Source organism: Triplophysa rosa, linkage group LG24 (genome assembly GCF_024868665.1).
Source record: "Triplophysa rosa linkage group LG24, Trosa_1v2, whole genome shotgun sequence".
NCBI lineage: Eukaryota > Metazoa > Chordata > Actinopteri > Cypriniformes > Nemacheilidae > Triplophysa > Triplophysa rosa.
The window spans coordinates 10,800,299-10,815,925 of record NC_079913.1 but is presented as its reverse complement, the minus strand read 5'-3'; the positions used below and the strand labels follow the sequence as shown (position 1 = coordinate 10,815,925).

Genomic DNA, 15,627 nt, shown 5'->3' with positions numbered 1-15,627 from the left:
CGCTGTAGTAAATAAATTGTACCAGAAGATGGAGGCGGAACTGCAAGCTTGTGAACGTCCCAAAAGATCCTCCATTACGATGCGAGCTGCAAGGTCCTAATTTATAAATGGTACATCGCATGTGTATAAAATACATATATATCTTTTAAAAGTAGCTTCTTTTATTTAAATGATTTAGTGAAATTATGGATTTTTGGCAGCACAAGGTCAGAGGGGACCTGTTTATTATGGTGTAATGTATATATTTGAAGAGTTTGGTTCCAAAATGAGATAACTACTAAGATAATAAGATTCAAAAATCATGTTTTTTGTTATGTTATTGTATATGTTAATTGTTTTAGTTATTATGGCTTAAACAAAACAAACCAACTGCAGTTTGATTAATATTAATTGGAATGCACAATAAAAAAACGTGATTTTTTAAAAACGGAGTTTGATCCCAAATTTTACTTGTCTTTTCTCGTATGTTCGTTAAATGGCTTTAACATAGCTACAATTACAACATAAATAGGCCTATGTCTGTTTTGAAATTATTTAAAATTATTAGTAGCTCCTATGTATTTCATAATTTTCTGTTTTGTTATTACAAGGTGCACAAAAGATATATAAAAGCATATAGTCCGTTTCGCATATTTTAAGACTGTTTGAAGAAAACAAAGACTTAAATTCGTTTTTGTCTAAACATCGCAGTACGTCTGTAAGCAGATTACAGAATTCTGTTCTGACAAATAACATAAATATAAACGTATTAGAATTATACAAGTTGTTTCTATAAGTAAATGAGCAGCTTACTAAACACTTGTTTTCTGTATTAGCTGTCGTAAGGGCGTAAGACACGCCCTCTTTCTCCAAACCCCGCCCTTCGCTGATCTTCACGGCGTGCACGCTAGTGAGGGGAAGTTCGGATCATTTTACTGACTCGGACCTTTGAGTCTCGTTCAGCAAATTGAACGAATCTTTTTTCGAATCATATCGTCCATTTCGTTCATTTTAGCAAAATATAATTAAAATGTTACATGTTACTTTCCTAACACATCTACTACTTATGCAAACGTTGACCACATTACAAACAATACAAAACTATAATGCTATAAGAAACAGAAAAGATTAATTCATTGTTTACCTGGGTCTTTAGTCTATGATTAGCTCACCACACCTCTTATCTGACAAGTCCTCGGGTTTGACTCGTTCGTTCATCACGTGACAGCTTCGTAAGCTAAACCAATGCAGTCAGAGCCGGAAAGAGAATTGATTAGTTCACCTCCTGAGTCTTCGGGTTTGACTCCTTCGTTCATCACGTGACAGCGTCGTAAGCTAAACCAATGCAGTCAGAGCCGGAAAGAGAATTGATTAGTTCACCTCCCGAATCTTCGGGTTTGAGTCGTTCGTTCTTTTGTCACGTGACGTGACATCTTTGGACAGAGAAATTAGTTAATTTACTAATTCCAGTACAGGACCCATAGAATGTTGCGCAATGCGCATGCGCGACTGAACGAATCACTCCCCGAGACGACTCGTTCTTCCCGAGTCACATTAAAGATTCGAATCGTTCAAGAACGACCCATCACTAGTGCACGGCACGCCACGCGCGCAGATCACACGGAGGAGAGTGGCGTCGTCGCCTCAGTTTCACACGTAAGAAAGTCAAACATGACTTGTCAGTTGAGCTCTTCACTGGCTTTGTATAGATTTTGTGACATTAGTTTACAAGTGCAGCTTTTTCTCCTTTAATAGAGCGTTTAACTGGCCTGATGTTACCGTCAAACAGTCACAGGACAACAAAGTAAGACCCCATGTTGCATAATCCTTTCACAGCCCCGCAATTCTTGTAAGATTTTGAACGCATCTTGTTGAATTAGACCATGGCAAAAACAAAATAACCTGCCATGGGACAAGCAAGACCTCTTATCATGAGGAACAGAAATTGAAAGGTCCATCTGCTAGGCTCTTCCAGTGATATTGCCCTTGGCAGTCAGCTGAGCTCCCTTGTAGCAGGGGGAAATTTGTGTACGTTGTTGTGTGTTTTGACTCCCCCAATTAGTCTTCCTTCAGCTACTGACGCGCCTGTGTGCGGAATAATTAAGTCCCAGGACACACTGTTCCTAGATGATCAGGATGCCAACAGCATACACAAACACACAGCGTGTGGATCTTTTGCACACCTGCTCACGCATGCACTACTTGCAGGTGTTCTCCCATTATAGCTCTGAATGTTGCAGTACCTTCATAATTTCAGTCAAATGTTTTCCTCGATAGTATTTTTGTGACAATTTTTTTTATATACAATATGTGAGCAGCAATTTTGTTTCCAAACTTAGTGAGCTGCTTTGCGGTCTACTGTGTTTATGTAGGCATGTCGCTGTGGAGCTGCATTGTAACAGCAGAACCCAAGCTGAAAGAAAAAGAAGACTAGACCCTTAGGACTTCTTATAGCAGTTTTTGTGGAGTGCCAGAACAGCTGACTCGCTGGGCATTTTCAAGAAACGACTAAGATTAACCTTACTTGTTACTGTTCCATATTTACGTTAAAAAAGCTATATCGTGGTATCGAGTCCAGTTTTAGATTTCATAAGCTTAAATTGTGCTAAAATACACCTTTTTCGAGGGTGCTTCTGTTGATGCGCATGCGCACAGGCTGACAAGCTCCTTAAGAGAACCCGCCCCAGAGAATTTTCAGTCTTTGTCGGTTGACGATTGGTTGTTTAGCTGGAAGGCGGGACTTCATTCGCCAGAGCGGCCATATTGAACGTTGCATCCCATCCCCATTCATTGTAATGGCAGTGGCGCATCTTGTTAATATTTACTATCTCTGTTGTAAGTCACTTTTACTCTCATTAGCTCATCTTTAAAAAGTGTTATTCAGTTCAGTAGAGCACACCATTTTTATAAATTATATATTTACTCTAAAAATGAATGCTACATAATATAATAAAAACACAGCCACGGAAAAAAATGAAGAGACCAACTATCCAACTTTTCATTTATTCAGCATTTCTAGATGTATTGTGTCCATTCCAGTCCAGTGTCTGTTGAATTTCAACAAAATCAAACCTCGGGAGTGACATAAAGTCATCCAACAGCAATGTGAAAGACTGACAGCATGACAAGATACATGAAAACTGAGATAAAAATCCAGGTTATCACATAAAAAAGAATGTTTGAACTTTTCATAAATGCATGTACAAATATTACTGTTGAATTAAAAGTAAATATGAGTAAATATTTTCTTTGCAGTATTTGAGGTCTGAAAAAAGACAGAACATCTTTTCTATTATTTTGACCTGTCTCCAGTTTTCATTTTCTGCAATAAATGCAAATAGAAACAGCATTTTTGTTTAAAATTTGGTAGAAATGTTGTTAATATTATACAGAATGAAACGAAAATGATAATTTTACCTAAACACATACCTATAAATTGTAATTTTTAAAATCAGAAAAACATTATCTGGTCACTTAATGTTTTCCGCGGCTGTTTTTAGAATTCTTGCATAGTATGACAACTTCAGTCTATGCTGTTCAACGAATAATCGCATGCAGAATAAAAGTTTTGTGTTTACATAATACTGTGTATGTCTGTGTAGGCTACTCTGCATATTTATTTTGTATTTATAAACACATATACGTAAACATACATGTTTACAGTATATTTAGTAAACATTGGTGTATATATTATATATAATTTAAATGATATATAAACATTTATTGGTTTTTGTATTTTATATTTTTCTTAGCTATGAGCATGTGTTTATAAATACAAAATAAATATTCACAATGACATATACAGTATTATGTACACACAAAACTTGTTCTGGATGTGATTAATATAGATAAATCGTTGAAGAGCCCTACTTTAGTCATGAAGTAGCTTTATTTGACATGCTTTATGTTATACCATGACCACAAGACTAACAGAATTGTACTTTCTTTATCTCAGTATATCCAATTATGAAATAACCACCCATGTTCTGTTCACAGCTTCCAACTCAGAACTATCCATATCCATGTCAGCACTAGTAGTGTTAAATTACATCATTGTCTTTGTATATATTCACATTACATTCTGCTAAATGGAAAATTATAAAAACGATGAACATGTTGCTGAAAAGATACAAATCTGCATCTATGTTAGCAAAGGCCAACTTACAACGATCCAGTCAGTTCACGATAGATGAAAACAAATTCACGATAGGGACAAAAAGACAATCGCAACTTCTGTTTCATGCCAAACAGGAAAGAGAGAAATATTTACACCTAGTGGCCACCAATTTGAGTTTTTCTGTATGTCATTGCAATGATCAGGGGCCTTTTCAATAAGGAGGTTCAACCAACACCGAGTTAAAATGTGAACTCTGAGTTGATTTACACCGAGATGCGAAACTTTGAGTTTTTGGTTTCAGAACAGCTAATTTGAGTTAGTTCCATCAACTCTGGGTAGTCTTACCTTGAGTTAAGCGCGTGCAACACGACTACGACAAGCCATGATCAATGGAGCACCGATATTACGATTCACCATGGCAACGGCACCAAAAAAAGCAACATGGCGGCAGAAAGCGCTTGAGAGCGAGGCACACTTTTGGATTTACTAATGTGCTGAAAATGACTTAATTTTAAATTAATAAATAGATTATTGTACCAATAAACAAACCAATTAATCTGTAAATAAATGAATTAAACAACAGAAATAATGAATGTAGGATTAGAATAGGGATGTCTAAATTAATTGTTTATTACCTTTATTGCTTCATTTCTGCATTTATGTCTGTATTTATTCATTTCTATATTCGTTCACTTTATTTATACACTTTATTAAGTCATTTCTTATATGCTACCATTTGTGAGAAAATGTAAGTGAAAGAATATGCTCCGATGTAATTCACGGCCACGATGGCTGATGTTATTGATGTAAGGATGGATGAGATATATTTTGATATATCTAATTCACTGTAAAGAAAAACGGTACAGTTTTATTAAAAATGCACAGGAAAATGACAAAATTCGGGTCCTAAATTGCTCTCCTGAAATCAAAGTACACCCCTATGAATTAATGCAGCCTCTTCCCATACAGGATCCTCTATAAAAGCACGTGACATTTTAGTCACTGAGATGGTCTCCGTGTGATCAAAATGTGTGCGATGAATGACTGTATTAATGAATGAATGAGTTACACCACTTGCACTTTAAAAAGGGGGAGGAGATTGAAAGAAACTCTGAGTTTACCAAAGAAAACCTGCTGCATGGTTCACAGAGTAAGTTACTATGGTTACTGACTCTGAGTATAAGTTACCTCTCCTTTAGAAATGGGCTTGAGTTACCCCGCTTTCTCGGGTTTGACATACCTCGCATTCTGAAACAGAAAACCCAGATTTTCCCTCATTTCAGGGTTAATACTCAGAGTTTTCACTAAACCTCCTTTCTGAAACGGGCCCCGGGTTGTAAATTGTATTTACGAGTTCTATGAGTGAATGCCTTAAGAGTCTGAATCTCATAGTTATGCTTTAATTCGTCATGCTGTGAACACTTTCCACCTTTTTTGTTATGAATGAATTACAGCTAACTATGAGTATAGCTAACTCTGCATTTAAATACACATCTATGTCTTGCATTTGTTCTTGTTGAAAGCATGTGGTCTACCAACCAAATATGAAGAGATATTTCTCCCCTCTTAATGTTTTCATTGTAAAAAAGGATCTAGATTAGTTTTGTGGCATTTTTATGTTAGCTTTATATTATAACCCACTGCTGCTGCCTGTGAGTGTTGTTAAAGGCAATTCTATCAGTGTGTTATTACACAAGAGATCATATACTAACAGGCCACATTACCCTTTTTCTATTACTTGTGCGTGCGTGTGTGTGTGTGTTTTTGGTAGAAGAGGCTGCTGGTGTACTACAGTTGTGTTTTCTGTTAGTAGTTAAAGGGATCTGTTTGTTTCTCAGCACACACGTTAAATTTCCTCTGAAAGCAAACTTGACTGAGAAGCTTTAATTGTTACTTTTTCACACTGTATGCATTTCATTGCATTGGACAATAAATCAGAGCAGTGTTATTTAATCACTGAAAATGTGCCTTCTTCAAAATATGTGCTTTTTTATTTTGGATTTTAAAGGAAATTTACACCTATTCCTGTAACTGAAGTGTCCAAATAATATTAGTTTGTGTTTTTAAAGAGATGCCAGGGTTAATAAATAACACCAGACAGGCTGCTCATTCTATTTCATCTAATCACATAATAGTCTGTTTACAGTAAACAATATTGCACATAAGAAATATATGTATCCAGGACAGAAATATCCTCTAATTCAGGCAGCATAATATTGTTAAAGTGGCCCATCTGTGCTGTTGTTCATGTAACGCTCTTGTTAACTCGCATGTTGCTTTCAGTGAGCTCGTTGTAGTCGCCAAATGAACCTTGGCAGGTGGAGCGTTTACTCTCACTTAAAAAAATCTCACACTGCTTTTACAAATGCTACAATAGAAAGCAAGAATTCATTAAGAAACACCTTCACATCTAATATTATATATAAAATCACATTTATATAGGTCAGTGACAAAAAAGGTTTGGCAAGATAAGAAATCAAAAAATTGTATTTAAAATAATGTAAAATAATAATATAAAAAATGTATTTAAAAATCTTTTTAAAAGCACGCATCAGATATATGAAAATGTAATTTTAAAAATATACCATTTGACATGTATACCTAAAAACCCTGGCCACACCCTGGCCTAAAATGTCAAATTATCTCACATTTTAAAGAGAGTTACTAACCTTTGCATGCAGCAGTTAGTGTCACCAGGGTTCTGCTCTGTGATTTCATTTCCCATCCCGTCTTCTTGCACAATAAAAAAAATTGCTCCTTAAATGGTGGCAACACCATCTTGACATTTCATGTATTTGACTTGATTCGCATGATTCCCCAAATTAATTATAATATTCAGAACAATGGTGTTTTATTAACTTTTACAAAGGGCAAATGTAAGATTATGCCAAGGTATCTGATATGGAGGCGATTTCTTGGACAAGGATTAGTTTAAGCCAGGACTAGGTTTTAGCTAAATTAGGATATTTAAGTCGTTTTTAAAAACAGATTTTACAAAAAAAAACATTTCTGGCGTGCATCTCAAAACAAAACAATCACACTGATATAGGCTGTTTTATGATATATCGGTCCAAGTTGTTTTCGATCAAGACACCTCTAACATTTAAGTTAGTCTGGGACTAGTTTTAAGCCCTGTCCGGGAAACTGCCCCATGGTGTTTTATTGCGAATTCCACAGTCCTCAAAAAAAGAATGTATGCAAGTCATTTACAAATTAATTTTTTTAAATTTAACCATTTTAAATGTAATTAAACCCCAGGGGCACAAAAAAATGTGCGTCACGTCATCGACCCAAATATTTTGTGATGTTTCTAGTTCCAGATTAATGTAAGGGAAGACATTATTGAAAATCTGAAATGTGACGTAGTGATGCGCCGATGTACTGGCCTGTTTTTTTTATTAATGTTAAGCCATTGCCATATTGAGTATACTGTAGAAAAGCTGATAACAAACCGATAGTTTATTAAATAAGAGTTTGTCCAAATAATTAAATGCTTGCGACAACAAACAGGATTAAATTGTGTAATGCATGTGGTGTTTGTTATGCAGAGGTTTATCATATAGTGTCATTTCTTGGTGTTAAGGAACAGATTCAGCTTACACTTGCACTTCGTAATGTTTTATAAAGCGACCACTGTCTGGTTTCATAATCACTCAATCAGCACGCATTGTCCACCCCCAGTCCTTGTTCTTACCTTGAGGTGACTCTGCTTTGATGAGCAGGCAGACTTACTGTATATAAGTGGCCTATTCTGAAGGTACAGAGACGAAGTGCTGCTCCAGACCAGCAGGGGGAGCAACACCTGTCAGCACTTAAAATGTTAAACAGCTGAACTAGCTGTACCATATAGTTGTGTATAGTTGACGTACTATACACTTAATGTAATGATGTACACTTAAACTATGCACTCCACTATCGAGTGTTTTTTTTTTTTATGTTTAGTGTCGTCTCAAATGTTTTTGACCAGTTGGAACACACTCACACTATTACTACAAAATGGAGAATAGTGCAATAAGTGTATCACTATATGCGATTTGGGACGCAATTTATGTAGAAATATTCCAGGCTGAGTAATCTGCCTTGGGCATCAGTGCCCACTATATACTACTGCCCAGCTGGCGACACTGGCAAGCCACCATGAAATCAGTTCACATCACTGCGCAGACAGTACAAGCAGTTCACATCACTACACATATGGAGCTTTGTATTTTTGAGGTAAACGAGTTCCCTGTCAGAGTGGAACTGTCTTTTGTTGAGTTCTTTTTTCTGCATGTTGTCTATTTTTTGCCCATTTTTTCATCTACTACTAGATCTTAAATCTGATTATTAATAAAAGCATGCACGCTGCTGCATTATTTGAGGTCTCCTTCATGCATCCATAGTACAAGTTTAATACTGAGGGTTAAGGGTTTGTTGTAATGGAGATGTTATTGCTTATAGCAAGCAGCACTAAAAATGACATATTGCTCAGGGTCTAGTCTCCTGCATCAATAGAGATCATCGGTGCACAGCGACGGTACAACGGACAGTGTGGTTCACATCAATAACATGCTGCCATTATTGATCTTCTTTGCTGTATAGAATGAGGTTATCATGTCACCGTAATGCCACCGTAAAACATCTTGTCATTGCAATATACTGTGATGTGCTGTGCTTTGCTGTGGATGGTTTACTACAATATTTCAGCATTGGGTTTGAGCAACATACTGGACATAGATGTGATTTGAAAAGGTATTTTTAGATTCTGACTGAGTTATGTTTTAGTAACATTATAGAGAGATGTTCCTTTCGATAGGACTGTCTAAACAAAGACAGCGGGTGGGACCTTTGACTTTGATTTGCTTATATCATTATATCACATTGGAAGTCTATGGGGCAAGGCATTGGAACGGGATACATTTTAAAATAAAGTGTTTTTAAAAGGTTTTTTTTTCAACTCTTGTCATGATTGTGTAAACAAGTATTTTTTACTTTGACACGTGTAACTTGCGTATTTATGTTAAGTACAATTTAAGCATATTTATGCTTTTGAATCCTCTTTAATTTCCTATTGACGTCTATTATAAATTCATAAGAGTAAAGAGATACTGACTCATAAAGCATAATGCCACAAATGTTGCGAATAGAGCTTAACTTCTTTTTGACGTCAAGCTGATAAGATCTTCTGTCTAACAATGTGCTGTAGAGTCTCACTGCTTGTGTGTCCTTTTGTTTTGTATTCACACAGAAATTTGGTGACAAATCGTGATGAATGAGTTTGGGAGGACTTTCCCGGTCACCGGTTGCTGGATCTGGCCACAGCTGAAGGGACTCTGGGCTTAGAGGCTCCCTGAACAGCTCAGGTAGATTACTGTATATTGATCTCAGAATTGATGGGCCTCTAAACTTTCGCCTCAGCCTGACAAGGACAAATGCACTTACTGAATAACGATTTATAAATGCTAACAATACCGATCAAATTCTTCTACATTTATTCGGAATGTAATTCATGAGTCGTTGGATTTACACTGTGCATCCTGGGTATTTTTTTCTGATAATCTAGATTGATATTGTCTTGACTTTCTTCCACTGTGGTGCTGTAACGCTAACAGACACTGTGAATGTTTTGCCCGTCAGAGTCATGGGGCTTTGTTCAGCATCTGTTGCCTAGCAACACGTTTTCCGTGGAGAGACGTGTCTATGTGTCTGCCTCCTCGCACTCCCCTTGCTCATGTTCTACTGCAAGTCACTGTGAATGTCTGTCGCATGAGAGCCGTTTCAGAGGGGGCGGGGCTTCACGCTTTGTGTCATCCATAAGAGCATCATCTTTACATTTCTGATGAAAATGCTTTGTGGCCCACTTGTGGCCATGTTGGTACCCTAAGTTGGATATTATTGTGGTGTCCCCATCCGTATTAAATTTTATGGGAGTAAAAAATTTGTTAACAAATTATAAATAAGCCATTTCTAATAGAATGTCCTTCAGTATGTTTCTAAAGATTAGCCATTTTAAGGATTTGTAGACCTACGCTATTTAAAAGCTAAATGTAAAACAAAAACGCATGTAAAAGAATATGGATAATGTACATTGGATTCTAATCCTTCCAATGTACAAGTCTTTAGTTTACGACAGAGCACAGTAAAAAGTTTGGATCTCTTAAAAGTTAATTTTGTCAAGTTCAACACACTCATATACAAACAGACTCAAAGCTAGCAGATTAAATGCATTACATTTTAAATATCTGTTTGTCTATAAGTTGTCATTTTATCTTTATTTGGTCTCCTTAGCGTCACTTGTGATCAGCCGTAACAAGTTGGCTGTATGCATGCTTAATGCTGTAATGTTTAAAAGATCTATTTGCAGTGTTCATCTCTACAGACCTTTTGCTTTATCTCCTACTGTATTGGTCCTTCAAACTGTCCAGATTGAGATTGCTTTTCATTGCCGCAAGATTAGTTTACCGAGCCTATAGAAATATAACTGAGAGTGGTGAATCGTCATATCAAGTGTATCAGCCGATGTTGTCTTTGCAAGGATTTGGAGGTGAGGTCTGCAGGTGTTGAGCTAGTGGGTGGATGTCGGTGTTTTCGTCTGTCATCGGCTAGCGGTAAATAACAGGTGGTGCGCTGCAGAAAAATGGCTGTATACCCTCCACGCAAAGCTATTCTGAGCCTATATGCTTCCATAGCTTCTGCAACTTCATGACGCACTTAATCTCAATTGGAGGCGACTGTATGTGCCTCTATTACTGGCCCTACTATTTCACTCTCTCTTACCTTCTTCTATCTATTTCAAGAGAGGAAGAACCACACAGTTTGACACGGAATAACATTTTTTTTCAAGCAAGCGAAGGCATACATTTTTGGCATGCAAGGAGTCCCACATATTTGTGCCTTGGACATGAATAACTTCTGAAATTGTGTAGCTTGTTGAGATGAGGTGTGCCATTACCTTTGTAAGGAATTCAATTTTCAGTTGGCCGATGATGTAAAAGAAAAAAACACAGAGATCCACCGTACATGAGAAGAACCAAGACATATCTAAGGGTCAGAATATCATCTGCTGTTTGCTTGTCTGGAAACGTGAATCTGGTGCTGATTTGTTAACCGATTCGGTGATGAGATCTTTTGACCTTGCACGTGACCAGCAACCACCCATAACACACACCACCTACACTAATGCCCTAGCAAGTGCATACTAACGCTCTGAAAGCAACCTTGCAACTTGTGTTTACTTTTATACCGGTTTACGAGAACACAAATCTGTGACACCCGTGTCCTTGTAAACCAAAATAGATCAAATGTTTTTTTAATTAAAAAATGGCAAGTCTTTGGTGATGGTTAGGTTTAGGAGTAAGTTTAGGGGATAGAATGTTTGTTTGTTTTTGTCTTTCTTCCTGTAAAGCTGCTTTGAAACAATGAAACATTGTTATATAAATAAAACTGCATTGAATAGAATAGAATAGAATATACTGTTATACTGTTTATCATTTTGCGTATAAACTACTTTACTATATACAACTGGGGTGTGTGTGTGTCTGTGTGGCTGTTATTGCCACTGTGCTGCCAAATTTAGCAACTTCGTGCCTCATGGTTGTGTGTTTTTTTCCCGTTATAAGCTTTCCCGTGTCAGGTGTAACGCTTGTGCATTGTGCAGAGGCGGATCTGCTCATGAGAGATAGTGAAGATATTCTGTAAGAATCAGTCTCCATGGTGGCAGTGTGTCTGGAAACGTGTGGGAGTTTGGACACAGCACTGTATATGAATGACAGTTTACAGTATCTTGCGTTTTTTTTTTAAATCTGCAATTTTGGATATGTCTTAATATGATGAAGAAGTTTTTGTCACATACAGTCACAGTGGTGGACACATTTATTTTGGTGCAGTGACATAATTTGTCACCATCTAACATTTGGGCCTAATACTGTATGTAGGGCTTAGTCAAAGGGTTCATCCAAGTCACCATCAAGATTGATGTACTGGATCATCTTGGGTCTGTCCTATGGGCCTGTATATCATTTGTTTGCCCATGAATTTGATTCATTGTCAAGTGTGCTACAAAGCATAACAATCCTAATCAAACAGCAAAACGGAAAATGTACTAATTTCGCATTTTTACTGCCAGAGTCTTTAAAACAAACTTTAATTTCAAAGACGGTTTTGTCTTGTGTGCATGTGTGTCGAGCTCAAAACTGTCAAAATACAGCTGTCTATAGTGCTGTCACATTTCTGTTTGGAAGATTGGTTTTGGTGTACATGGTTGAGGGGAGCCGTGCTTGTCCTGTGTGATGTGATGGCATCACTGTGAATGAGCTCTCAGTGTGTGTCCTATGACAGACGGCAACAAAAAGAGTTTCTCATCGATCTTACAGTGTATTGACTGCATCAGTGACAGCTCTGTCAGTAAGCTCTTTCTTTGTCATAAAATGTATCAAGGGTGTTTACGTCCAAACATAAAGCTGAAAAATGCCTTTGCATGTTGATTTTATGTTTGCATTTTCTGAGTAGGGAATCATTTTAGGCTGTTGAGGTAGGGTGACCACCACCCAACAAACCAAAAGTGGGACAGGTAATACGTTTGTGTGGGGCAATGTGGGACACCGCTGAGAGGTAGCGTAAAACTGTGATATAATAACGGAAGGAAAACATTTTTGTATATTTTTTCTACCTTTCAGCTCGTAAAAATGATTTGTTATTTAGTTCATTCCAACTACAACATAATTATGTCATAGATAAAATATCTTGTATTTTATATATAACATAAAACAATTTAATGCCGATTTCAATTAAAGGGGTTAGTCTACAAAAATACATAATCTCTGCGGCTCCATATATATTGTTAATATCTACTGATAACATTCAAAGCTAAAAAATATAGCATTATTCGGCATGAGCCGGTTCACAGTCCAGAATACAGTTAAAATATCAACATTAGTTTCCTATACATCCTGAGTGAGGTAGATATTAATGTCTGTTATTCTGTCACACACTTCACGCTTTCACGTGTGTTGTCCATAAAGAGCGGACTGTAGTGTTATTTGATAGCATATCTGCGTGTGCAGTCCAGACCGAGAGACGGGGCTTCCCCCGCCACCAGCATCGATTCTCTCTGTGAAAGACTCTCCATTATTTCCTGTAGTATTGATGAATGATTCATAAGCCATGCGCAGCAGGGAGAGCGGATAGAAATTGGCGTTGTGCTTTGGACAGAGGGAATGTGCTAGCCTGCTCTGCACCTACAATCATAGATGCAACCGAGCGCCAACACAAGGCTGTGAACCTGTGAGGGGTTTTGGTGTAAAATCAGCTTGTTGGGTTCATTAGCTGTTTTAAATGGTTTTTTTATGACGACCAGATGCTTGAATCTTGTAAACAGCACAGGAAAATGGATTTTAAGCAAATACCTCGTTTTTGTTGTATAGCTCTTTGTTACCGCATAAAAATTAAGGCTGTGTATTGGGAAGTGCGTCCCGATACGATACATATCACGATAGATGGGTCACAATACAATATATTGCTATGCATTTCGATATGATACACATTTGCGATATATTGCAATACTTTAAATAGAAAATGTAAAAAGTAGAGCTGGAAATACAACATGCTGTGTACCACCGGGGTTTTCTGTAAGGATAAGTGTAAAAACATCCCTTACCTCTGCAGAGTGGCCATGATGTGTGATGCATGGACCTTTAGGTCAGAGGTTTGGGTTCTCAAACTGTGGATTGCGCCCCTCAAGTGGGTAGCACAGGGGAATAAGGTGGCTCACGCAAGTCACTTGGCTGTTGTGGTGCATTACAGTTAAAACACTGAACATGGGCAATATAAAACCTCTGGTTCATCCGTGCTGTAAATGTGCTGGTGTCACATCCGTGAAAGCACAATAAATGTCATTGTTACTTTTCTTAAGAAACTTAGTGACTTGTGACCAAGTGACTTGTGTCATGACTTGCGAAGCCATCAAAAAGCATTATTTTATATAACGCATTACTTCATTACTTATTTTGAAAACCAAAGCACACCCACACATCAGCTCTGAGAGCTCCAAGCGTTCTTATATTTTTCGCCATGCTCGCTTCCGCTTACTTTTGGCCGTATGTATATGACATGATTTAAAAAAAAAATATTGACAATAGAGGTATCACGATATTTTTGCACAGGCCTAATAAAAATATCAATAACTTATGGTAGTTCTTGATTGTTTGTCTTGTGTGGGTCACTTTTGACCTCTGTTATTACTGCTTTGTGATTAACAACGAGGTCAAATGTGTGGGTTTGAAATAAATGCAGAATTGTTTACAACAAAATAAAGACTCTCGAGTCTGCATTTGAGCCTTGGCCTGCATCTTGTTTTTAGTAGTTTTAAAGGAATGTTTTGGGTTTTAGATGGTGTTAAAACAAGTAAATATGATTTTAACAGTAATGTATTCGTAATGGAAGTCTGTAGTGGACTTAACTGCCAGGAATAATTGTTTAAATACACACACCTTTATTATAAAGTAGCCAATATTGTTTTTGTTTGTGTAATAACATTGCCAGTTAACTCGTACTTCTATTCAATATAAAAATAGTCAACACGTAAGAAAGAAAAATCACATATATTAAAAATCTCAGTTATTTCTCCTACAGTGGTTCTCAAACTTTTTCTCAAAGTTTTTTTTTGCGGCCCCCCACAAATAAACGCTTGTTATCTTAAACTTTGAATTTTAATGAAATAAAGGGTGTTTCAGCATCTATGGAAGTCACGGTAAATTTGACATCATTCTCTCATTTGACTGCCGTTATCAGACTCTCATTTTGTTGAAATTAGTGAAAACACTATCGTTGAGTTTTTCTTTTGCTATTTGAGCAAATGAAAATACAAAAAATATATTTGTGGTAGTCTCCCATTCAACGCTATAGAAGTTTACCCAACTATGGCAACGTCCGCTGCTGAGAAACCTAGAAACGTGAAAAGGTCCATTGATGTTTACAGTGCATTTTTCTTGATCAGACAAGTGAAAATGCATTGTGTTGTTTAATGCACACCTTCCAGCCAATCAGAATTGAGTATTCGAACAGACCATGGTATGAATTGAGTTATACAATGCTGGAACATCTGTTATTTTTGTTGGTGTTCTTATTGTTAACCAAACAACAGTGGTACCCATTGACTTTTGCATTAGTTTTGTGTCTATACAGTAGAAGTTAATGATTACCATTGTTCGGTTACCAAAATTCCTTCAGAATATCTTCTTTTGTGTTCTGCATAAGAAAGAAAGTCATACAGGTTTGAAATGAAAAGAGGGTGAGTAAATGATGACACAATTTTAATTTTTGGGTGATTTTAATGGACGTAGCTGCCAAACACTGCATCGCTCCCTATAAATACCAGGTTTTGCAAGAATGGCCCTACATCAGGGTTCAGCATTCCCTAAAGCTGTGTTTAGCCCTCTAGCCCTGTTTGATGTGTTGAACGATAACCTTAGACAGTGCTAGATGGAACTTGACATCGTTCCCTTCTTCCTCTAATTGTATTTTTCATCTGAATGGGCTCGCCGGTGGGCCTGTAT

The 15,627-nt window shown here is 37.1% G+C and overlaps 1 protein-coding gene across 1 annotated transcript in view; it reads left to right on the top strand.

Moving 5' to 3' along the window:
- The first annotated feature begins 48 nt into the window (after positions 1-48).
- Positions 49-15,627, top strand: part of ppfia2 (PTPRF interacting protein alpha 2) — a 187,480-nt gene continuing 171,901 nt past the window's right edge. Inside the window, exons 1-2 of the mRNA XM_057323752.1 lie at positions 49-110; positions 9,324-9,438. The gene's annotated coding sequence lies outside the window, so the exon portion shown is untranslated. The remainder of the gene's footprint in view (positions 111-9,323; positions 9,439-15,627) is intronic.